The sequence below is a fragment of the Protopterus annectens genome, chromosome 11.part0 (genome assembly GCF_019279795.1).
Source record: "Protopterus annectens isolate FY-2018-M chromosome 11.part0, PAN1.0, whole genome shotgun sequence".
Lineage (NCBI taxonomy): Eukaryota > Metazoa > Chordata > Ceratodontiformes > Protopteridae > Protopterus > Protopterus annectens.
The window spans coordinates 204,436,946-204,461,945 of NC_056745.1; the positions used below are offsets into that span (position 1 = coordinate 204,436,946).

The 25,000-nt window shown below is 42.3% G+C and overlaps 1 protein-coding gene across 1 annotated transcript in view; it reads left to right on the forward strand.

The window, feature by feature from the left end:
* Nucleotides 1-326: 326 nt before the first annotated feature.
* The window catches only part of ELK3 (ETS transcription factor ELK3), a gene marked incomplete at its 5' end in the record, with an annotated part of 244,393 nt that continues 219,719 nt past the window's right edge, over nt 327-25,000 (forward strand). Inside the window, 1 exon segment of the mRNA XM_044087622.1 lies at nt 327-424.

The window sequence follows — 25,000 nt, forward strand, 5'->3', positions numbered from 1 at the left end:
ACTGCAGCTCTGGTCTGATATTCTGTGTACCAAAAATATGTCACTACTCTTTATTCCCTGATTTACATGATTGCACTACTGTTATTGTACTTGTTTCCTCATTTTAGTTGCATATACTGTCTGTGCTTAATTAAAACATTTGATTGTTTTTATTTAATATTCATTTAATTGTTTGCATTGTGTTAACATTTACATTTTTTTTATTTTCTTTGAGAGTCTTTCTCCCTGGGTCCTCTGTGTAAGTAGATGCTGCTCGGTGAAATAAAATTAATAAAAGTATGTAAAATAATGCTAAATACTGCTTTGTATTTCTGTTTGCACCCCAGAAACCAGGGCTGATGATTTGGAAAATGAGGGTGAACATTTCCATCAACAAAGCATGGTGTTTTTAAACAGTTTGAGTTCCTTAAATTAAGGCTAATAGGTAAGTAACCTATGACTGTGATTAATGGTGTAATTTTATGTGTGTTGTATGACCCTCCTTTTTAAGTTTCATATTTTCTGGATTAGATGTTTATTACAGGACAGCCAACCATCTCATTTATGGATACTTTTTTTTTTACAGTATATATCTGAAATGTCTGTAAAGTCTGTAAAATATGTGGGTGTTGATACAAAAAAAAAAAAGAGAGCGAGAGGGGTTCAAAGGGGAACTTGCAACCAGCATTGTGCTGCTGAGTTTGTTTGCTCCACCGTTGATTGTGCTTGATTTAGTTTGTTGTATTATTTATTTCAACAGCTTATCTGTTCTCTGGTTTATCTGTTGACTGACAGGGATGCCTCAGTCCTCTCATCTTTTGAACTCATTTTTTTTGACCCCTCAGATCTCATTGATACCAGCCTAGCCCTCAGTGCTCCATGTCCACGCTGGGTCTACCAGCAGTCTCCTAACCCCCCAAGACTTGCTCCACTGTTTCTGGGGATGGTGGTGGATGTTGAGGGGTGTCCTGGAGGTTCAGGCGTACCATCCTCAGAACTTCTTTGCCACCAGTCCGAACTCTGTTTTTAACCGTTGGTCTGTTATCTCCGTCTGTTTTTGCCATTTTTTTCTGTTTATTGGCTTTCCAGTGATGACTCCTGTTTGCTGAAGTCCTCACCATTGCAGATAAGTACCCAGTTGTTTTTTTTTTCTTTTTCTTTTTTTTTTTTAATTGTTTTGTGCTGTGTGGAGTTAATGTCATCCAGGAAGGGTAAATGCCAGTGTGGAGAGGCTGATTGCCCATAAAGACCACCAAGATAAATGTCTTTTTTGCCTAGGTGCTGCTCACGACCATACGTCTTGTTCAGTTTGTCAGACGTTTGTCGACAAAACTCTTCGTAGTAGGTTTTCTTCCCTTTCATTGTATCTTGAGAATTAACTTTTTAAGCTTTTTGCTAAAGATACTATGGATCGAACTTCCTGCCCTGAGGGTTAGCCATCAGGGAAGAAGGTGCATAAGGTAAAACTAGAATCTTCCACTATCTGGCCTCTGCCACAAGTTTCTCCCGAGGTTCTTATGAACCCAGAGTCTCGGCCGGTTGTTTTGTCAGATTTCTCTACCACAGTTGGAGGCCGATGAGGACAGATTTCTCTACCACATCTGGGTTGGAGGCCGATGAGGATCTGACGGGGAGCACGTCAGACGAGGCTTTGCAGGCGCCCATTTTGGAAATTCAAGGGGAACCACAGCTGATTATTTCCGAGGGGTCTAGAGGGGATGTCCTTCAAGGATGCATCTGCAGTCCTTACAAATGGGTTGTCCTGTCGTCAGGCAGCCCTTCGGTCGGCCGGATTCCAAAGTCTGGGTCTGGCCTCGGCTGGTGTCGCACTTCATCCGACGTCATAGCTGCAGTTCTTCGGGTATAAAGGCATTAGCCGACGACATTTTCCTCAGTCTTTCTTGCCGCGTGGCGCCCGAAGCAGAAGCTGTTCGCAAGTGCCGGTCGGTCAGATCCAGAGATTACTACTACCGAATACTACTTCGAAGACTTCTAAAAAGCTAAGTACCCCATTGGGGACTCTTTCTTGCCTCAACCGATGTCAGAAAAAGTGAATAACTGTTTAACTTGTGGGAAACAAATACCTCATAAAGATTTCCACTCTTACTGCTTACCTTGTTTAGGCCCAGACCACGACGTAGCAGCTTGTTTAGCCTGTGCTTCTTTCAACCGACGAACGCTTAGGCGCCGGTCGGAGTTTGCTGAACAGTTTTTCGCTCAGATTTTGCGTATAATGCCGCCGGATCCTCCGACTACTCAAATTGTTAAAACGCAAGAAAGGACCGACACTCGCGGTCCGCGGTTTCGGCCGAAACCACGGTTAAGCAAACCGCGAGTGTCTCGGTTTCGTCCGAAACCGAACAAACGGTTCAATCTACAGCCGAATCCATGACTACTACCGAGGCCCCTTCTACCCTAGTTGAATCGGCCTCTGAAGTTTTACCTACTACTGTGGTTTCACAAGAATTATCGGACACCATCCCTTTGGATGTTTCTACCCCAGCACGTGGTGCTGCTAGGCCTCCTGCAGCCATGTCTATAAAGGCCTTTGCCAGGGCTAAAGCAGCCAAAACTTCTAAGTCTGTGCCTGTTAAGCCCTCTCACAGGCCCAGTTCCAGTTCCCAAATGCTTACTCTGGCAGAGGATCTCATCTCTTTAATAAGGGGATCCCAATCTCACCCAGACAGGGCCTCTCAACCTCCAGAAAAGAGACCTAGAGCAGAGCCCCCTGAGCCAGTGTCCTCAGATGACTCTTCTGATGATACAGACAATACAGACCATCCAGAGGCTCCTTTTTCTACTTATGAAGATTCCGATGCTGAAGAATCGATTCCTTCTGCCTCTCCACCAGAGGAATTTTCCTTTGGGGAAACTTTACATGCCATGAGAGAGCAATTCCAATGGCAGGGACAAGATTTCTCAGATTCAAGAAAAAGGCTTAGGTCCTTTTTACACTTACCGCAACATAGGCCTTTAGCTATACCTCCAGTTCTTCCTGTTGTGGATGATGCATTTAATGATGCTTGCACTGCTCCTGATACTTTACCTCCAGCCCCTGCTAAGCCCGATAGGTTCTACAGGGTCCCGGACACTCATCACCATTTATACAAGGCTCCTTTTGCAGATCCTGAGACTATCTCCCAGGGGCCTAAGGCAGTAGCTTCGACCTCAGCGAAAAACCCTCTCCCTTCTGAAAGGGAATCCAGGTCCTTAGAGAGATGGGGTAAAAAAGTATACACCTCTGCTACTCTCTCAGCTAGAGCTTTGAACTGTCAGTTTCATATGATCCAATACCAAGAGTTTATGCTTGATCAGTTAACTAAGAAACTGTCCTCTGATGATTCCTTAGATAAGAAATATGTTCTAGAAATGGTGAATAACATTCAGCAGGTTAGTAACCATTCCTTAAAATGTGGCTATGATGCACTGGAGGCTTCATTTAGATCAGCCATGACTGGCACAGTTATAAGAAGGCATGCATGGTTGAAAGAACAGGTCTTGCCGGATCATGTTAAAGCAAAGCTATTAGATGCTCCTATGGATAAGGTCAGTCTATTTGGTTCTCCTGCCCAACAGGTACTGAAGAAAATGGAAGAGAAGGCAAAATCTGTACAAACAGTGAAAGATTTCTTACAGGTTCAGCCCCCAAGGTTTAGCAGGAACTGGCCTTCCAAAATTTGGTTCTTTCCAGACTCCTCTAAAACTCAGAGAGGCAGGAATAGGCTCAAGAGGCAGAAATCAATCCAGAGGTGGTGCCTACAGGGACGCCAGTGGCAAGGCAACAACCAACGAGGCACAGACACAACCACTACCACTGCAACAGGACAATCACAGTGACTTGGCTCTGACTCCGCCTACCAGGGAACAAATAGCAGCACCCTTAGGCGGAAAGTTAGCCTTATTTTCAAAAAACTGGCACTATATTACAAGAGACAAGTGGATTTTGCAAACTATAGACCAAGGCTACAGGTTTCATTTCCACACTTTACCAGTAAAAAGAGGAATGCCAAACCTACCACCAAATCAAAAGACAGAAGCTCTAAAACAAATAGCTCAATTAGCAAAGATGAGAGCTGTGGAAAGGGTACCACCTACAGAACAAGGCAAGGGATTTTACTCCAGACTCTTCCTGGTACCAAGAAAAGAGAAAAATTGGAGGCCTATTCTCGACCTGTCCACTTTAAACACATTTATCATTGTTCCAAAATTCAAAATGCTGACCCTACAGCAACTTCTTCCCATGCTGGGCAAGGAGTATTGGCTGGTAACTCTAGATCTCAAGGAGGCATACCTGCACGTCCCCATACGACCAAATTGCAGAAGATACCTCAGATTTCTTGCAGGATCAGAGCATTATCAATTCTCAGCATTGCCCTTTGGCTTATCTACTGCGCCCAGAGTGTTCACGAAATGCCTGGCATCAGTAATCGCTCACTGCAGGCTTCAGGGAATCCAAATTTATCCATACCTGGACGACTGCCTGATACAAGCGGACAACAAAAACAAGCTGACACAAGACTTACAAAGAGTCATTTGCTTACTACAAGCCCTGGGATACACAGTCAATTTAAAAAGTCAAGACTGATACCATCCCAAACTATAACCTTCTTGGGTGCAGAGTTGGACACAGTAAAACAGATGGCATTCCTAACTGCAGAAAAACAAGAACAACTTCCTCTTTACTTCTTGGCATTAACAAAGCAGAACAAACTAACAGCAAGGAAAGTACTGCAGGCCTTGGGCTTCATGGCATCCTGCATAATCCTGGTCCCCATGCCAGACTGCATATGAGAAAGCTACAGTGGTACCTAAAGAATTTATGGTCTCAACACAGGCACAGCTTAGAAACCGAAATACCACTAATCCCATGCCTGAAACAAGAGTTCCTATGGTGGGCTCAGGCATGCCAGTCAAACCCAGGTTTGTCCTTCCACAGAATTCAACCAAGCCAATCCATCACAACGGACGCCTCAGACATCGGTTGGGGGGCCCACATGCTGGACAAGTGCATACAAGGCTTATGGACTCCAGATCAGCTGCACCTGCACATAAATCAAAAAAATGCTGGCAGTAAAACTAGCAATCCAGAATTTCAGGCCATTCCTCCAAGAAGGCCAATTGATGATAAGGACAGACAACACCACAGTCATGTGGTACATCAACAAACAGGGAGGCACTCATTCATACCCTCTATGCCGAATGGCTCTGGACCTATGGAATATGGCTCTGAGTTACAACATTCAGTTACAGGCAATATTTGTACCGGGAAAAGAAAACATCCTAGCAGACATGTTAAGCAGAACTACCTCGGATGCTCACGAATGGATGCTACACCCGGACATCTTCAAGGCCATCACAAAGAAATGGGGACTGCCACAAATAGACCTATTCGCATCCCCACTCAATCACCAGCTCAAGAAATTCTGCACAAGGACATACCACCCACTTGTTTGGAAGGTGGACTCTCTATCCTTCAGTTGGAAAGGCCTGACAGCATATGCATTTCCACCTCTTCCTTTGATGCACAAGGTACTACTGAAAATCAAAGAGGAATGTCCAAGGATAATTCTGATAGCTCCAGATTGGCCAAGACAACATTGGTATCCATTACTGAGGAGCATGTCTCGGGGGAAAACGTGGACACTACCCCTGATTCCTTTGATGTTAACTCAAAGCGACTACAACATCCTGCATCCAAACCTGAAAACTCTGCAACTGACTGCCTGGAACATTACATAAGAGCAACTAACCCAGATTTATCCCAAAGGGTTAAAGACATTATCCTTGAGGCCCGCAGACCTTCAACAAAAAGGAACTATGCAGGAAAATGGAAAAGGTTTCTCATTTGGAGTACTGAAAGGGGGAAAGATGTGTCAAAGGTAGACATTGCCAACATCCTGGAGTATTTGGCAGAGCTTCTCCATACAGGCCTTTCCTATTCCTCCATCAAGATACATGCATCAGCTATTTCTGCAGAATACAGCTTCGATCCCCCTGTCTTTTCACATCCTCTACTCAGGCAGTTTCTGAGAGGAATTAAGAATGTAAAACCTCCTAGGAAACCACCATTACCAGCATGGGACTTGAACTTTGTGCTAGAAAAATTGACACTCCCCCCTTTCGAACCAGCAGCAACAGCAGATCTTCAACACCTATCCTGGAAAACTGCTTTCCTGCTGGCAATTACTTCAGCAAGAAGGGTTTCGGAACTACAGGCTTTAATGGCAGTACAATCAAGATAGTGTCCATGAGAACTAATCCTACATTTATGCCTAAGGTGGTATCCAGAGTGTCTCTAAACAAGGCAATCCACCTACCTACCTTCTTTCCCAATCCACAGAACAGGGGGGAAAGACTGCTGCATACCTTGGATGTACATAGACAGTTGCGCTACTACCTGGACAGAACCAAGGGCAATAGAAAAACTGACCAGCTTCTGGTAGCATATGCAACAGGAAGGGAAGGAAAAGCAATTTCCAAACAGACAATGTCCAAGTGGATAGGAAATTGCATTAGATTCTGTTACTCCTGCCATGGAAAGCAAATTCCACAGAACATAAGGCCTCATTCTACAAGGGCTACAGCCACTACCACAGCTTTCTTACGAGGAGTAGCTACCAAGGACATTATAGAGGCTGCTACTTGGACCTCCGTGCATACATTTGCCAAGCATTATAACTTACCTCTGTACTCTAGATCCCGAGCAGGGTTTGCCACTGCTGTTGTGCAAGGGATCCTAACTACACCATAATTTCTTCTTCCTCCTCCCCTAGTTTGGCTATGGTATTCTACCCATTTGTAAGGACTGCAGATGCATCCTTGAAGGACAGAGTACAGTTTTGTACCTACCATAAATGTAGATGTCCGAACAGGATAGCATCTGCAGTCAGGATTACCCACCCTCCTTCCCCTCTGTGGTATTCCTAGGGTATTTGCCCACCTAATAGCTAGCTGGGGGGGGATTTCTTATGGTGTATTTGTTTGTATATATGTACATACATGCTTATTTTTTGTGTTTGCCTTCTACCTTTTGGAAACATTGGCATTTATACAAAAATTTAGCTATCCAGGAGGGCAACTGGCATCTGGGGCAAGAAACACTGAGGAAAATGGCGTCGGCTGATGCCTTTATACCCGAAGAACTGCAGCTATGACGTCGGGTGAAGTGCGACACCAGCCGAGGCCAGACCCAGACTTTGGAATCCGGCCGACCGAAGGGCTGCCTGACGACAGGACAACCCATTTGTAAGGACTGCAGATGCTATCCTGTTCGGACATCTACATTTATGGTAGGTACAAAACTGTACTTTCTGCAGTTTCTCTTTAGGGAAGAGTTTCCTACTACAGTTGTGGTATTGCTGTCCTGTGTCTGGGCCTTCTCAGGTTTCTAGGATGGATGTCCCCTTAAAAAAGAAACCGAAATCTAATCATGTTTCTTCAGCTCTTAGGGATCCACAAAGCGAGTGGCAGGCCTTTACTCAGGAGTTGTTTAATGCTTTAAGGGCTCCTCAAGGGGGGTTTGGTTCTTGCTCCTTCTTGGTCTTCTTCTTTCCCTAAAAGGACCAGAGTATTGCATTCTTATGAGGAAGAGGTAGATTCTGATGCTGAATCCCTTGCTTATTCTACCCAGATTCCTTCTCCTTTAGACTATGGATCTGAGGTGGAGGACTCGTACTCTAGATAATCCTTCTGAAGAAATTTTCTTTGGGAGAACAATCTCTAAGATGATGGAATTTTTCAGTGGGATTGTGTCCAGATTTCGGTTACCCATAAGAAGTACTATGAGATGTTCATCGTGTTTCACTGTTGCAGTCATTACTCTAGGGTTATCCTGCTGGCAGGCTACCCGCAGTCGGCCTGAATTCCAAAGTCCTGGTCCAGCGTCGGTTGCTGTCGCCTCTTCATTGACGTCAGTGCGCTAGGGGTATAAAAGATGCAGCCAACGCCATTTTCTCCAGTCATTTTTGCCGCGCGGTGCCCGAAGCAAAAGCAGTTCGCATGTGCCGGTCGGCCGACTCCTGAGATTTTCAAATCTGAATTTCAGAACTGAAGTCTTTATTAAAGCTAAGTACCCCGTTGGGGAAACTTTTTTCTTGCTCCAGTCCGATGTCAGAAAAAGTTAACAATTGTATTTCTTGTGGGAAGCAAATACCTCATAAGGACTTTCATTCTTACTGTATTCCTTGCCTAGGCCCTGACCATGACGTTGCTAGCTGTCGTTTTTGTGCTAGATTTAACCAACGCACTATTAAGCGTCGGTTAGATTTTGCATTACATTACTTTGGCCGAAGATTTAACTATATAATGCCGTCGGAACAGCCGACGACCGGAGTTTACAAAAAACGCAAGAACAAGGAAAAGGATAGGCATCCAAGGTCCAAAACTGACGGCGAGGCCTCCGCTAGGCCAGTCGCTGGTTCTCAGTGAGGCAATTTCGCAGCCATTGACGCCCGCTACCTCAGAGCCACAGGCGGCTGCTGAATCCCACATGGAGCCGACTGGGCCTCTGGATACTCAAGGTATTGGACAGTCGGAAACCATTCCCTCACATGGGTCCAGAGCCGCTGAGCAGGCATCGGCTTCTGAGGGTGTCTTCAGACCTACACAGTTATATGTTAAGCCAACTTCAGCTTCAAAGGCAAAGACTAAAGCAGTTCTAAAGACAAAGAAACAAGTACAGCATTCTCCTACACAGACTTCCATGCCTAGAAAACGGATGCTTAAAATGGCCGAAGACCTAATTACTTTGATCAGGGGTTCCCATCCCCCTCCTGATAAGAGGCCTAGGCAAGAGACAGAATATGATTCTTCTGATCAGGTTTCAATTTCCTCTGATTCCTCTTCTGAACAGGGATACTTTTTTCCTCCCTACGAGGATTCTGATGCTGAAGAATCCATTCCTTTAGCCTCTCCTACTGAGGATTATTCTTTTGGGGAAACCCTGCATACCATGAGGTAGCATTTTCACTGGGAGAGCCAAGATTACTCAGAATCTAAGAAAAGGCACAGAGACTTTCTTTTACTACCTCAGCACAGACCTCTTGCTATTCCACCTGTTTTAGACATTATAGATGATGTATTTTCAGACTCCGGCTGTCTCCTGACTCTTTACCCCCCTAAACCTGCTAAGCCAGACAGATACTACAGGGTCCCAGACTCTCAAATTTCTATATAAAAACCCCGCTGCTGACCCAGAAACTATATCTCAGGGTCCCAAAGGGGTCAGGGCTTCCACTGCAAAAAATCCTGTCCCCTCTGATAGGGATTCTAGGGCACTGGATAGATGGGGGAACAAAGTTTACACTTCTGCTACCTTGGCTGTAAGGGCTTTAAATTGTCAGTTTCATATGCTTAAATATCAGTAATACTTAATGTCACTGCTTAAACAGAAAATGCTGACAAATTCTGAATGTTCTGATAACAAGGAAATGCAGGATTTATTGCTGAACAAGTGGGAAAGCATACTTTGCAATGTGGTTTTGATTCACTGGAGGCCTCTTGCAGGGCCGCTGTTTTGGGTTTTGTCATTAGAAGGCATGCTTGGTTAAAGGAACAGAATCTGCCTGATCATGTTAAAGCTAAATTATTGGATGCTCCATTGCAACATGATACTTTGTTTGGTGTTAAGGCGGAAGAGGTGTTGAAGAAAATGGAGGATAAAGTGAAATCCATGCAGACAGTTAAGAATTTCCTACAGGTACAGCCACCCAGATTTAGCAGGAACTGGCCTACAAAGAATTGGTCCTTTCCAGTGTCAGACAGGCCACAAAGTGGCAGATACAGACATCCCAGAGGCAGATCTCAGCCCCAAGACTCATACAGGCCTAAACAATGGGGTGCTTCTACCTCCAAAAGCGAAGAAGACAAATCACAACCATACAGGAAACCGTCCCAATGACTTTCCTCTGCCAGATCCAAGCACTTGTCTTTTGGCAGCCCTCTTGGGGGGAAAACTAGCACTTTTTTCACCAACTTGGCGAATGATTACCCAGGACAAATGGGTCTTGAACATAGTGTCCCAGGGCTACAGGTTCCACTTTCACACCCTGCCAAGGGCAAAAGGTATGCCAGGCATGCCAGACTTGCCACACAATCAATGGGCAGAGGCACAAAAGCAAATTACATCCCTCATGGACATGAGGACCATTCAACAAGTACCACAGCAAGAGCAGGGGCAAGGATTTTACTCAAGACTTTTCTTGGTGCCCAGAAAGGGCAAAGCCTGGAGACCAATACTGGACCTGTCTATACTAAACACGTTTCTGGATGTTCCAAAATTCAAGATGTTGACTCTGCAACAGCTACGGCCCATGCTGGGCAAGAAGGCTTGGCTAGTAACTTTGGACTTAAAAGAGGCATACCTGCATGTCCCAATCAGACAGTCTTGCAGAAGATACCTCAGATTCATAGCTGGCTCAATGCACTACCAATTCTCTGCACTGCCCTTTGGCTTATCTACTGCGCCCAGGGTCTTCACAAAATGCCTGGCACCAGTAATTGCATTTTGCAGACAAAGAGGAATTCAAATATATCCTTACTTGGACAACTGCCTTATTCAAGCAGAGAACAAAGACATTCTTCTAAAGCATCTGGCATTTGTAAAAAGATTACTAATTTGCCTAGGGCACAGTAAACGAAAAGAAATCAAAACTAGTACCCTCTCAGGAGATAATATTCCTGGGTGCAAGCTTAAATACAACTGCCCAGATGGATTATCTCATGCCAGACAGACAAAGGCAACTGACTTCTTACTTCAAAAAATTGGCAACAAAGACCCAGTTATCTGCAAGGAAAATCCTGCAGGCCTTGTGATTCATGGCATCCTGCATTCTGCTAATTCCATATGCCAGACTGCATATGAGTTTGGACTCAACATTGCCACAGCCTGGAAACTTTAATTACCCTCATTCCCTGCCTGCAACAGGAGTTTCGATGGTAGGCACAGGCCTGTCACCACAACAAGGGTCTGCCATTCACTTTACCCACAGCCAGGCAGACACTAGCAACGGATGCATCAGATTATGCCTGGGGGGCCCACATGGCAGGAAAATGTATTCAGGGCACATGGCCCACAAGCCAGATGCATCTTCATATCAATCAAAAAGAGATGCTAGCTGTTCAGAATGCCCTGACAGCCTTCAAGGATCTACTTCATCCAGGACATCTACTGATAAAGACGGACAATACTACAGTCATGTGGTACATAAACAAGCAGGGAGGCACACATTCCTATCCCCTCTACAGACAAGCAATGACCTTGTGGGACACAGCATTGGCTTATCAAGTTCACCTGCAAGCACAGTACCTGCCAGGAAAAATAAATACTCTGGCAGACGAACTAGGCAGATGAACTAAGCAGAAACCTCATGGATCCCCACGAGTGGAAACTGGATCCACAAGTCTTCAGCACGATAACAAGGAAATGGGGATGCCCAGACATAGATCTATTTGCCTCCCCTCACAACTGCCAATTACAGAGATTTGCACAAGGATTTATCACGAACAAGCATGGAAAGTGGATGCCCTATCCTTCAGCTGGAAAAACCTAACAGTTTATGCCTTTCCTCCACTGCCTCTCCTTCCCAAGGTACTCCTAAAGGTCAGACAGGAGAAGCCAAAAATGATACCGATTGCCCTAGACTGGCCACACCAGCACTGGTACCCAATCCTAAAGAGCTTGTCTCAAGGTCCAGCATGGAAATTGCCTCAAACTTCTCACTCACTGACCCAACAAAACAATCAGATCCTGCACAGCCAACTCAGGACCCTAAACCTGGTAGCATGGCGGATAATGTAGCCATTCAGAACACTCCTCTTTCAAAAGCTGTTATGGATGTTATCTTAGAGGCCAGGAGGCCCAGTACCAGAAAATCATATGCAGAAAAATGGAAGAGATTCTGTGCTTGGAGCCAGGAACAAGGCATTGATACGTATGTACCAAATATTCCTCAGATTTTACAATACTTAACTGAGATGCTGGACAAAGGCCTTTCCTTTTTATCAATTAAAATTCATGCCTCTGCCATTTCAGCCCATTATAATACGGAACCACCTATCTTTTCTCATCCTTTAATAAGGCAGTACCTCAGAGGGGCCAAAAACATCAGGCCTCCAAGGAGAGCACCAATACCTGCATGGGGCCTCAATTATGTCTTGGAAAAACTCACTCTGCCTCCTTTCGAGCCAGCATCAACAGCAGATATAAAATTCTTATCCTGGAAAACAGCACTGCTCTTAGCAATAACCTCTGCAAGACGAGTCTCGGAGTTACAGGCACTCATGGCTGTGGAACCTTTTATCATTTTTCATCCAGACAGGGTTTCTCTGAGGACAAACCCTACATTTATGCCAAAGGTAGTGTCCAGTGTGGCCCTCAACCAAACCATTCACTTTCCTACCTTTTATCCAAATCCACAGAACAAGGTTGAGAGACTTCTGCATTCTTTGGACATACACAGACAGCTATGTTTCTACTTGGACAGAACTAAAGCTTTCAGAAAGACTGAGCAACTTTTAGTGGCATATGCTGCAGGATCACAAGGAAAGGCTAGCTCAAAACAGACTATTTCTAAATGGATAGGTCATTGCATCCGTTTTCGCTGCTCACAGCATGGCAAATCAGTGCCTAAGGGCATTCAACCAGAGCAGCCGCCACTTCAGCAGCCTTCCTCAGAGGAGTACCAACCAAAGATATCTTAGAGGCTGCAACTTGGAGTTCAGTGCACACTTTTACAAAGCACTACCACTTACCTCTCTACTCTAAATCCAGAGCAGGGTTTGCCACTGCAGTTCTGCAGGGCCTCATAGCCTCTCCTAATCCTATTTAGCCCAGCCACCCATCCTCAGCTTTGGGATTCAACCCAAGAGTAATGACTGCAACAGTGAAACACGATGAACATAGTACAGTTGTGTACCTACCATAAATGTAGATGTCCGAGTGTATTCACTGTTGCAGTCCAGGTTACCCTCCCACCATCCCCCTTTCATTTGCTGGGTTTTATCTGTACTTCTCTATTCTATACAACCTATGTAGTGTATTTGCTTGTAGATGAAGGAAATGTTTACTTTAGTGCATGCATGTTTATTGGCATAATCTATTTAGCCTACATTTTGGGGGCACCTGACATCTGGGGCAAGAAAAACTGAAGAAAATGGCGTCGGCTGCATAATTTATACCCCTGGCCCACTGACGTCAGGGAAGAGGCGACAGCAACTGATGCCAGACCAGGACTTTGGAATTCAGGCCGACTGCGGGTAGCCTGCCAGCAGGATAACCGTAAAGTAATGACTGCAACAGTGAATACACTCGAACATCTACATTAATGGTAGGTACACAACTGTACTTTACTGCAGATGGAATCTCCTAAACCTGCAGCTATTCCTTCTGTCTTGTCTGCCTTATTGGTGGTTTTTTCCAATTCCTCTAAAGCGCCAGATTCTCTGCTCCCTACTCCCAAGAAGTCTGATAGGTTTTATAGGATGCCTGAGGATTGTTCCTTTTTGTTTAAATGTCCAGCTGCTTACACATCTGTGGTGTCTGTAGCCTCTGATAAGTCATCTCAATTGCTTCCTTTGTCCAAGTCACTGCCTTCTGACAAGGACAGTAGAACCATGGATAGGCTGGATAAGAAGGTTTAAACTTCGGCTACCCTAGCTTTTAGGGCCATTAATTATCAGACCCATATCTCTAGGTATGCCTTGGCTCTTCTTTCTCAGGCTTTTGTCAGCTTCTTTCTGATCTTCCAGACTCTGAGTAAATCTTATGCTCTTTCCTTGCTTAGGACTTCCTCTCATGTACTTCATCATTCTATACTTATGATGCAGCAGATGCCTCTTCTAGGGCTGCTGCTTTTGGCTGAGTTCTGAGTAGATATTCTTGGCTTAGGCTTCAACCTCTGCCCGATGATATTAAAGCTAAGTTGATGGATGCTCCTCTGGATAAAAAACTTTTGTTTGGTGAAGCGGCTTCTGGTTTATTTAAGTCTCTTCAGGACAAGGGGAGGGCTTTACAGGAGCTTAAGCATGTCTTTGTTTCTCCTGTGCCTAAATTTCAGCAAAACTACAATTCTAAGCCAGCCTTTGTTTGTAGTTAGTCTTGCCCTCCTTCTAAAGGCAAAAAGGGTAGTAAATGGACTCCTCCTGCTAAGGCCACTAGACTGCAGGGATTCTTAAGCCTTTCTTTCCTGACAAACCAGGTGCTGTCTGACTGTCGACCTGTTCCTCGACACGTTCCTCTTCATCTTCGCCTTTCTCTTTCTCTTCCTGTTTGGCTCTGAATCACCCAGGATTTTTGGGTTTTGTCAATCATTCGGCAAGGGTACTTATGGTCTGGATTTCCCACCCTACTTTTCTGGGCATTCCTCAGCCTCCTTGGGAGCAACTTCCCTTTTTCCCCAGAGGTTCTTCAAGACCTCTTGTCTCAGGGTACTATTCAAGAGGTGCCTGTGTCCCAAAAGTGGAAAGGGTTTTTTTTCTAGATTGTTTCTAGTGCCCAGAAAAGAGGGTACTTGGAGACATATTCCAGACCTTTCCCATCTAAACATTTTTCTGAAGGTGCCTTCCTTTCGGATGTTGTCCCTTTTTCCTCTCTTGCTCCCTCACTCCTTTCTGGTGTCTCTGGACCTCAAGGATGCTTATCTCCATATTCCGATCCATCCTCTTTTCCAGAGATTTTTGCATTTCTCTGTTGCTTCCTGTTATTTTCAATCCTGTGCTTTACCCTTTGGCCTTTCTACTGCCCCAAGGGTATTCACCAAATGCCTCACTCATGTGATTGACTTTTGCAGGCTTCAAGAGATCCAAATCTTTCCTTATTTGGATGACTTGTTGATTCAGGCATCTTCTCCAGAGGTCCTTTTGCAAAATCTTTATTTTACCATTTCTTTTCTTCAGAGTCTGAGGTTCACATTAAATTTCAAAAAGTCTTTCCTGACTCCTCCTCAGGATCATATCTTTCTGGGTTGCAGGATTCAAATTGTGCCAATGCTGACATCCCTGCCTCCTCCAAAAGCATTAACTCTCATTTCTTTCTTTCAAACTCTTCTTCCCCTGGCCTCCATTACAGTCAGAGAGTTTCTGAGAGCTCTGGGGTTCATGACTTCCACCATTCCAGTGCTTTCTCTGGCCAAACTCCACATGAGAAAGTTCCAGTGGTTTCTGAAGTCGGTGTGGCTTCAGCATGCACATCCTCTAGACTTTCCTGTTCTCCCGAGTGTCAGGAAAGAACTTATGAGGCGGATTCAGCAGTTGTCTCTGAATCCAAGGCTCCCTTTTCAACCTCCACTTCCCTCTCAGGATCTGCTCACAGATGCTTCAGATGTGGGATGGGGAGCAATGTTTGGCTCTCTGAGGGTTCAGGGAGTGTGGTCGCCTCATCAGCAGAAGGAGCACATCAGCATCAAAGAGATGAGGGCTCTTATGCTGGGTCTTTAGGCCTTTCATCCTCTCTTCTCTCCGGGGTCTCTCAAGGTATTCACAGACAATAACACAGTCATGTGGTATATCACCAAACGGGGCTAGGAAATCTTACCGTCTTTGCCGGCTGGCACTTCTGGTATGGGATCTGGCTATCCAATATCAAGTGACTCTTCAGGCAGTTTGTATTTTTTCAGATAAGAATGTTGTGGCAGACAATCTGAGCAGGTCCTTCACTCAATCCCATGAATGGATGCTTCACAGAGATGTGTTTCTGGACATTTTTCACCAGTGGGGTACTCCTCCAATAGATCTTTGTCTTCCCTCTGAACAGACAGCTTCCTCTTTTTTGTGCCAGAGTCCCAGGTCCTCTGGTATGGAAGGTGGACGCCGTCTCATTTTCTTGGAAGGGGATGTTTCTTTATGCATTTCCTCCCCTTCCTCTCATTGTGAGAGTCCTGTTCAAGATTCAACAGGATGCTCCCAAAATCTTGTTGGTGACTCCTTTTTTGGCCGTGACAGCACTGGTTCCCTCTACTTCTGCATCTAGCCAAGGGCAATCATCACAAGTTACCTCACAGGGTGGATCTCCTCACACAAGACACGGAGTCCCTCATCCATCCCCACCTGTCCAGCTTCAATTGACGGGGTTTTGATCCCTCATATACACCTTTTTTCTGAGGACGTAATGCTGGACCTGCAGGAGGCCAGGAAACGTACTACTAGGAGGTCCTACTTGTTTAATTGGAAGAGGTTTTCTATTTGGTGTCTTTTTTTGTGTCCTGGACACACTTTCTGTGGATGTTCCGGTGGTTCTTGCTTGTTTGTGTGAGTTGATCATTGCTGGTTTGGCCTATTCTTCTATTAAGGCCCATTTATCAGCTCTTTCTGCTTGTATGCCTTTAACTCCCCCATTAGCTTCTAGATTTGAGGCTAAGCAATTTCTTAAAGGTGTCCTTATTATTACACCTCCCAGAAAGCCTGTTCCTCCTCTCTGGGATCTTAATTTCGTTCTTTTGTTCTGGAAAAATTCACTCATGGTCCTTTTGAGCCTGCTGTTTTAGCTTCCTTGCAACATTGTTCTTGGAAGACTGTTCTTTTGTTAACTCATACTTCTGCCAGACATGTGTCTGAGTTGCCAGCCCTTATGGCTTGTCCACCTTTTTTGATATTTCATGAGGACAGGATGTCCTTACATACTAATCTGTCTTTTCTGCCTAAGGTAGTTAATACATTGTCACTTAATTAGTCTATTAATTTGCCTACTTTGTCCCCCTCTCTGAAATCTGACAGTGAGGGGGTGCTGCATACCTTAGATGTGCATAGACAGCTCAGATTTTATTTAGATAAAACTAAAGCTATCAGAAAATCTGACCAGTTACTTGTTTCCTTTCATCCTAGGTCTTCAGGGTTGGCTGTTTCCAAGCAAACTGTTTCCACTTGGATTTCTAAGGCTATTTCCTTTTGTTACACTTGTCATGGCGAGAGCCTTCCTTCTTCTGTGAAGACTCATTCTACTAGAGCTGTGGCTTCTTCTGTTTTTTTTTTTTCAAAGGCTTAGATGTTAATTATATTCTTCAAGCTGCTACCAGGACTTTTGTGCATACCTTTACCAAACATTACCAGTTGGATGGTATCTCCAGAGCCAGGGTGGGTTTTGCTGATGCCATTCTTTGTGGCTTCTTAGAGGGCTCTACTGCTGCTTCCTCCTCCCAAGTTCCTTCATGAGCTTTGGTACTCTCCTGTTTGTAATGAATACTGCAGCGGTGAATGTAAGGACATAGTACAGTTGTGTAAAATCTTACTATAACAGTAGATGTCCTTGCCTTCACTGCTTTAGTATTCACTCCCTCCCTCCATCCCCCTAGTTTTTTTTTCCTTCCTGGATGTGCTGGTTCTCCTTGGTTTTCCTTGGACTGCTGTTCTTACTGGGGCATTCAGTTCTAAGGATGATATGTCTGAACATCACCTTTATGCCCTACGCTACGCAAGGAGTGTGTAGGTGATGTTCAGCATACCTTAAAGCAATAGTAGACTTTGGTAAACTGGCCGGACGGTGGGCTTCACGGCAGGTAATGAATACTGAAGCGGTGAAGGCAAGGACATCAACTGTTATGGTAAGATTTTACACAATTGTACTTTCTAAGTTATCATGGATGAGGAGTATACAAGTGCTCTTCATTACTACTAAAAGGAGGGATTTTATTGACTGAAACCATACAGTGAAGATGATTTGTTTAGAACCTAATCTACAGGCTGTCCTGTTTATGTAAGGTTTTGGTAGTAGAGTCTTCAACTCCTTCTAAATAAGGCTTTGATCTTATTGAAAGAAACTTCTTTTTAAAGTATTAAAGTTTAAATCATTTTCTCAACTGAATGCAGTTAAAAATGGCTACGAAGTAATAATTATTCTAGAGCTTGCAGAATGCTGTATAAAATGGCACTTACACTAGTTTGTTAATGTTGTTGCTCAGATGTGTGAATAGTCTTGTTAACTCTGATTCAACAGCTAAATGTAAAATTTTACAATGCCTATGTAAATGTAGTTGATGTAATTAGATACTAAACCTGAAGACACAAATGGTAATTATATGTTAAAAGGGCAGTGAAAACTGACCAGCTGGCTTACAATATTATTTCCCTTTTAATAAATTGTTTGTCATCGGGGGTGTCTGTAAAAAGTCCTGTAAAAGACTCGCTGCTAACTTTATCTTTAGGTTTGGTCACTATAAAACAGTTGAAACTTGTCTACACTGCCATTGCTACTGTCCTGTAATAGGGGGAAAAGGAATACACCAAATCACCACCGTAAGTCTGGCTTTATTATGGGTCCTAAAACTTGCCTAAGCAAGTAGATTTGCAAAGTCTGCCTGCAGGACCGCCATTGTCAGTCAGCTATAGTTGGACTTTCGCTAGCTGACATTAGCCAAGGGCTTTGTACTAGAGGTGTCACTGACATGGCTTAATGCTTTCTCTCGCCTGTCTGTTGTAGCAGTTGTTACAGCTTGTGCTGTCATTGTGTTTCCTAGCAGAACACATTCCACCATAACCTTACCTCCTACCCTAACTTCCAACAGAAAAAGAGCTTCCTATGGGATACTTATTCTTCCTCCATATTGTTTCTAAACCCTGTTTTCTGGCTTCGTACTGAGTAGTGCACCTGATGCTGTCCTGCTAGCTGAAACTTTATTTTTTTATAGATACTTTGGCTGTCTGTTTTCATCACTGTATATTTTGAAAATGACAGCCCTCTCATGATTTTCTCCTTTTCCTGGTCTGTAAGGTGCACTGAGATTCTGTACACTGTGTTAAGATCTGATTGATTTGCATTTGTTTCTTCCATGTATAACTCAGTAAGCAGCATGCTCTGTGAATGTTTGCACAGGCTACTGTTGAATTCAGCCTAGCAAGTGTAAGTGTGTTTCGTAAAGGAGGACCTGCTTATTAAAATGTTTCCACTGAGTCCATATGGCCGGAACTCCTACCTCTGCTTTGAATCTACGTTCTCAGGAAGACGCCTCCCAACAATAATAGGAGGAAGTCCTGATTTAGAAAGTTTCACAGTTTGCAGTACAATAGCAGAAGTTGGAGGATGTTCTGACAGGAAACCCTTAATTTGCTAGATGTGGAAAAATCTCCCTTACTTCATTAAGTATAAAACTCACAGCATTTCCTGCAGTAGAATGAGATACAAAGGCATCTGCATGCCAACTCAGGTATTTATTTAGTGTTGAGTAAAGATTTATTGAAATGTTAATTATCTGTTTTGGCATTTTTAAAAGAAATTAGTTAAAAAACTTTAAATTATTATATTTGTTTATTTTCAGTACCTGTTTTTTCCACCTAATGTCAGTATTTGTTTGTCACATATACTCAGAAACTATATTTAAAAATAGCTAAATACCTTTGTCATGGCTGACTAGTTTAGCATTTATGCAGTATTTGATATGGTTGGTAAATACAATATAATTTGTGTGTGGTGTATATCTTATGATTCATTATTTTGTACATTTTAGGATTCCGTTTAAAAATGTGATTCCTTTAATTAATAATTTAAATACTGACACTTAGATTTAGTATCTTAATGACATGTCGTGTGATACAGTAATTCCTTATTGAAAAATATAAAACTTGTATAGTTCTACCCACTGTATTTTATATAAATTCCATGTTACACATAGATTTTAATGGGTTACAAAATAAAAAAATATATTTATGTTGGCAGCAGTTAGCAAGATTGGAAAAGTGCATTAAGGAGAGTATATTTATGTGATATACAACCAGTATTACAAATGGTACCCATGATGTGCAGTAACTAAGATATGTTTTTCTGTCATAAATGTCTAAATTAAAGCATAACTACTGCTTAGCTATACTGAAGTATTTATAGAAAGTAGCATGGTACATTTCGTCATGGAGGCATCTAATTTAAGGGTGCTGTTTCAGACTGCTGTTACATTGCTTTTTAAGAATACAATTCCAAATACAGGTAGAAAGAAATGCAGAAAATGTGTTTTTGTGGTGAAAAAAAAGTAAAATTCTGTTCCTATGGTTTTCTTTTCACTTTCATCACTGTCGTAAGCCAACCCCAGCATACATAGTTGCTAGATTAATTCTTAAATTAAATTCTGATTTCAGTAGTAAATTTAGACTTTACAAATGCAGACACATTGCATTTTAGATGTGTATAAATTTAGATGTTTTAAACTGGAGAATTCTGTATTTGGGATTAGATATTTCTCACTTTCTGTGTCTGTATTCTTGAGCAGGCTTGTTGTTATGGCTCAGATTTTTTTACTCCCTTTATTTAAATATTAACCTGTAAGGATGTAAACCCAACTGTCTGTTTTATGTCTAGGTCACACTGTATGTATGATAGTCTTTATTGTAATGGAGTAGATCATATAAATATTAGAACATGAAAATGGAGGGGAAGATTTATAAATTTCATATTCCTTATACAACAGCACTACTCCCAGTTTGTGCAGGGTGTAACAGCAAGTGCAGGAGATTCCCCTTTTGCTGTACCACAGGTATGTTAATTATCCTTAAAGATGAAAATAAAAATAATAAAACAGCCACCAAGGACTAAACGTAGGTCTTAACTTTTTTAATAAAACACAAAAGCACAGAACCAAATAACTAAGCGCTTTCACCAGGCATAAACCGCTGGTTTCCTCAGAGTCATTTGGTATTGCACAGAACACATTTAAATATGTAAACAGTCAGTTGATTAATTACTACACTAATCAACCAAACAAATATATATCAAAATTAATTAATTAAAAATCTCCATAGATATCCACACATTCAATCAACGTCATATTACTATAATGACTTTGCAATAGACACAAATTTTTTTTTATACAGTCTCTCATGTTCAAAGGCAGGATTACCAGTACTGTACCACATATATATAATGTAACAATAAATAACCAAATTAATATATTGTTTGATACACAGTAATGACATTACAACTGTTGTTAGCACTATGTATATGTTTTTTATTATTTCCCCTAATTAAATCTGATTTGCCTTTAATTTTAAAAGTTGGGTGTGCGATGGAAGAGAAAGAGAAATTTTGGAGTGAGTTGGATGAAGTTGTGGTGAGTGTACCCAAGGGTGAGAGACTAGTGATTGGAGCGGACTTTAATGGGCATGTTGGTGAAGTGAACAGAGGGGATGAGGAAGTGATGGGTAGGTATGGTGTTAAGGAGAGGAATGCAGAAGGTCAGATGATTGTGGATTTTGCGAAAAGAATGGACATGGCTGTGGTGAATACGTATTTTAAGAAGAGGGTGGAGCATAGGGTGACGTACAAGAGTGGAGGAAGATGCTCACAAGTTGATTATATACTATGTAGGAGGGCCAGTCTTAAGGAGATTGGAGACTGTAAAGGTGGTGGCAGGGGAAAGTGTAGTTAAGCAGCATAGATTGGTGGTATGTAGAATGACGTTGGTGATCAAGAAGAGGAGGAGGAATGTGAAAGCTGTGCCAAGGATTAAATGGTGGAAGTTAAAAAAGGGTGATTGTGAAGTGGAGTTTAGGGAAGAGTTAAGACAGGCACTGGGAGGCAGTGGAGAGTTAACGAATAGCTGGGTAACTACAGCAGAACTAGTAAGGGTGACTGCTAGAAAGGTGCTTGGTGTGACATCTGGACAGAGGAAGGAGGACAAGGAGACCTGGTGGTGGAATGAGGAAGTACAGGAGAGTATACAGAGGAAGAGGCTGGCGAAGAAGAAGTGGGATTGTCAAAGAAATGAAGAAAGTAGACATGAGTATAAGGAGATGAGGCATGGCAAAGAGAGAGGTGGCGAAAGCAAAGGATAGGGCATATGGAGAGTTATACGAGAGATTGGACACTAAAGAGGGAGAAAAGGACCTGTACCGATTAGCTAGACAGAGGGACAGAGCTGGGAAAGATGTGCAGCATGTAAGGGTGATAAAGGATAGTGAGGGAAAGGTACTCACAAGAGAGGAGAGTGTGTTGAGTAGATGGAAAGAGTATTTTGAGAGGCTGATGAATGAAGAGAATGAGAGAGAGAAGGTTGGATGATGTGGGGATAGTGAATCAGGAAGTGAAACAGATTAGCAAGGAGGAAGTAAGGGCAGCTATGAAGAGGATAAAGAATGGAAAGGCTGTTGGCCCAGATGACATACCAATGGAAGCATGGAGGTGCTTAGGAGAAATGGCAGTGGAATTTCTAACTAGATTGTTTAATGAAATTTTGGAAAGTCAGAGGATGCCTGAGGAGTGGAGAAAAAGTGTTTTGGTACCTGTCTTTAAGAATAAGGGTGATGTGCAGAGCTGCATTAACTACAGAGGGATAAAACTGATTAGTCAGAGCTTGAAGTTATGGGAAAGAGTAGTGGAAGCAAGGTTAAGAAGGGAGGTGATGATTAGTGATCAGCAGTATGGTTTCATGCCAGGAAAGAGCACTACAGATGCAATGTTTGCTCTGAGAGTGTTGATGGAGAAATACAGAGAAGGTCAGAAGGAGTTGCATTGTGTCTTTGTAGCCTTGGAGAAAGCATATGACAGGGTGCCTAGAGAAGAGTTGTGGTATTGTATGAGGAAGTCGGGAGTGGCAGAGAAGTACGTAAGAGTGGTACAGGATATGTACGAGGGTAGTGTGACAGTGGTGGTGACTGCAGTGGGAGTGACAGATCCGTTTAAGGTGGAGGTGGGATTACATCAAGGATCAGCTCTGAGTCCTTTCTTATTTGCAGTGGTGATGGACAGGTTGACAGATGAGATCAGACAGGAGGCCCCGTGGACTTTGATGTTTGCAGATGACATTGTGATCTGTAGTGAGAGTAGGAATCAGGTTGAGGAGACTCTGGAGAGGTGGAGATATGCTCTAGAGAGCAGAGGAATGAGGGTCAGCAGGGCTAAGACAGAATATATGTGTGTAAATGAGAGAGAGGGTAGAGGAATGGTGAGGATGCAGGGAGTAGAATTGGTAAAGGTGGACGAGTTTAAGTACTTGGGATCAACAGTTCAGAGTAATGGTGAATGTGGAAGAGAGGTGAAGAAGAGAGTACAGGCAGGGTGGAATGGGTGGAGGAGAGTGTCAGGAGTGATTTGTGACAGACGGGTATCCGTAAGAGTGAAAGGGAAGGTCTACAAGAGTGTAGTGAGACCAGCTATGTTATATGGGTTGGAGACAGTGGCATTGACAAAAAGGCAGGAGTCAGAGCTGGATGTGGCAGAGTTAAAGATGTTAAGATTTGCAATCGGTGTGACTAGGATGGATAGGATTAGGAATCGGTATATTAGAGGGTCAGCTCATGTTGGACAGTTTGGAGACAAAGCAAGAGAGACGAGATTGCGTTGGTTTGGACATGTGCTGAGGAGGGATGATGGGTATATTGGGAAAAAGATGCTAAGGATGGAGCTGCCAGGTAAGAGGAATAGAGGAAGGCCTAAGATAAGGTTTATGGACGTGGTGAGAGAGGACATGCAGGCGGTTGGTGTGACAGAGCAAGATGCAGAGGATAGGAAGAAATGGAAAGAGATGATCCGCTGTGGCGACCCCTAACGGGAAAAGCCGAAAGAGAATGATGATGCCTTTAATTTTAAAATAGGCATCAGGGAGATGGCATCGTTCAAACCAGGTGGCTTCAAAGCATTAAGCCTAAGTTGCCAAGTTGCTTCCAAGGCTCCAATTTTATTGTTAGTGTCACACCCCCTTTCACTAGCAACAACTCGATCTATGACAAAGAATACAAACTTTTTAAAATTCTTACATCTTTTCGTGTTTAAATAAAGTGCATTGTGCTCATTGTTTCTATTAATGCACCTTAAATGTTCTGAAATCCTGTCACATAATCTACGGATGGTTTTACCCACATAAAACCCTTCACATGAAATACAGAAAGCAACATATACAATACACTTGGTATTACAATTACATATCCCTGGACATGAAATGGTGTACATATAGTCATTTACACATAAGTATGGAATATCATTGATATATCTGCACCGTCTACACTTGCCACATTTCTTCATAAGTGACTTTTCTTCGAACATTGGCTTCTCTTTCAAGGATACCTTTTAAGTTGTTCCCTCTACTGTAAACTATCAATGGTTCTTGACCGAACGTTTCTTTAATATTGTCACTTAAACAGAATTTCCAAGCATTCCTCAAACCTGTCACCAAATCATTAGACCTATCGTATTTTAATACAAACATGGCATATAATTTTTATCGGTTAACTTCATTGGGAGTGCCAGATGTTGCATTCTGCAAAATAGGAATGTAACATGTTTCTCTTTTTCTCATAATCTCTCTTTTAATTTTTAATAGTAATTTTAAGGGATATCCCCTGTCTAGGAACATTCCTATCAGTTTGTACATTTCATCTTTAAAAAGTTAAGTTGTCACTAACCAACCTAGATGTTATCACCATCGGTCCCTTTATGATTCCTTTTCTTTGATGGTAGGGGTGACAACTATTGAAATGTAAAAGTGAGTTCTAATATGTCTCTTTTCTATGGATGTTACTACATAAACCTTGTGATGTTTTCTTTATAGTTAAATCTAGAAAATTAATCTCTTCATTGTGCCAAGAATAAGTAAACTTGAAAAAATCAGTAGTAGCATTTAAATAGTCGATGAACTCTATTATAGAAATTTCATCTCCTTTCCATAGGATTGATACATCATCCAAAAATCTGTTGTATAAAAAAAAAAATTTTTTTTTTTTTTAAAAAGGGGGGGGGTTTTTTTAAAAAGGTTTTTAAATTTTTTTTTAAAAAAAATAAGGAAGGTTAAAAATTTTTTAAAAGGGGGAAAAAAAAAATTTTTTAAAAAAAATTTAAAAAAAAAGAAAACAAAATTTTTTCCCGGGGAAAAAAAAAATTTTTAAATTTTTAAAAAAAAAAATTTTTTAAATTTTTTTTGGGGGGAAAAAAATTTTTTTAAAAAAAAATTTTTTTTTTTTGGGGGGGTTTTTTAAATAAAAAAAAAAAAAAAATTTTAAAATTTTTTTTTTAAAAAAAATTTAATTGTTTTTTTTTAAAAAGTTTTAAATTTTTAAAAAAATTTTTTTTATTTTTTTTAAAAAAAATTTTTTAAAAATAAAAAAAATAAAAAAATTT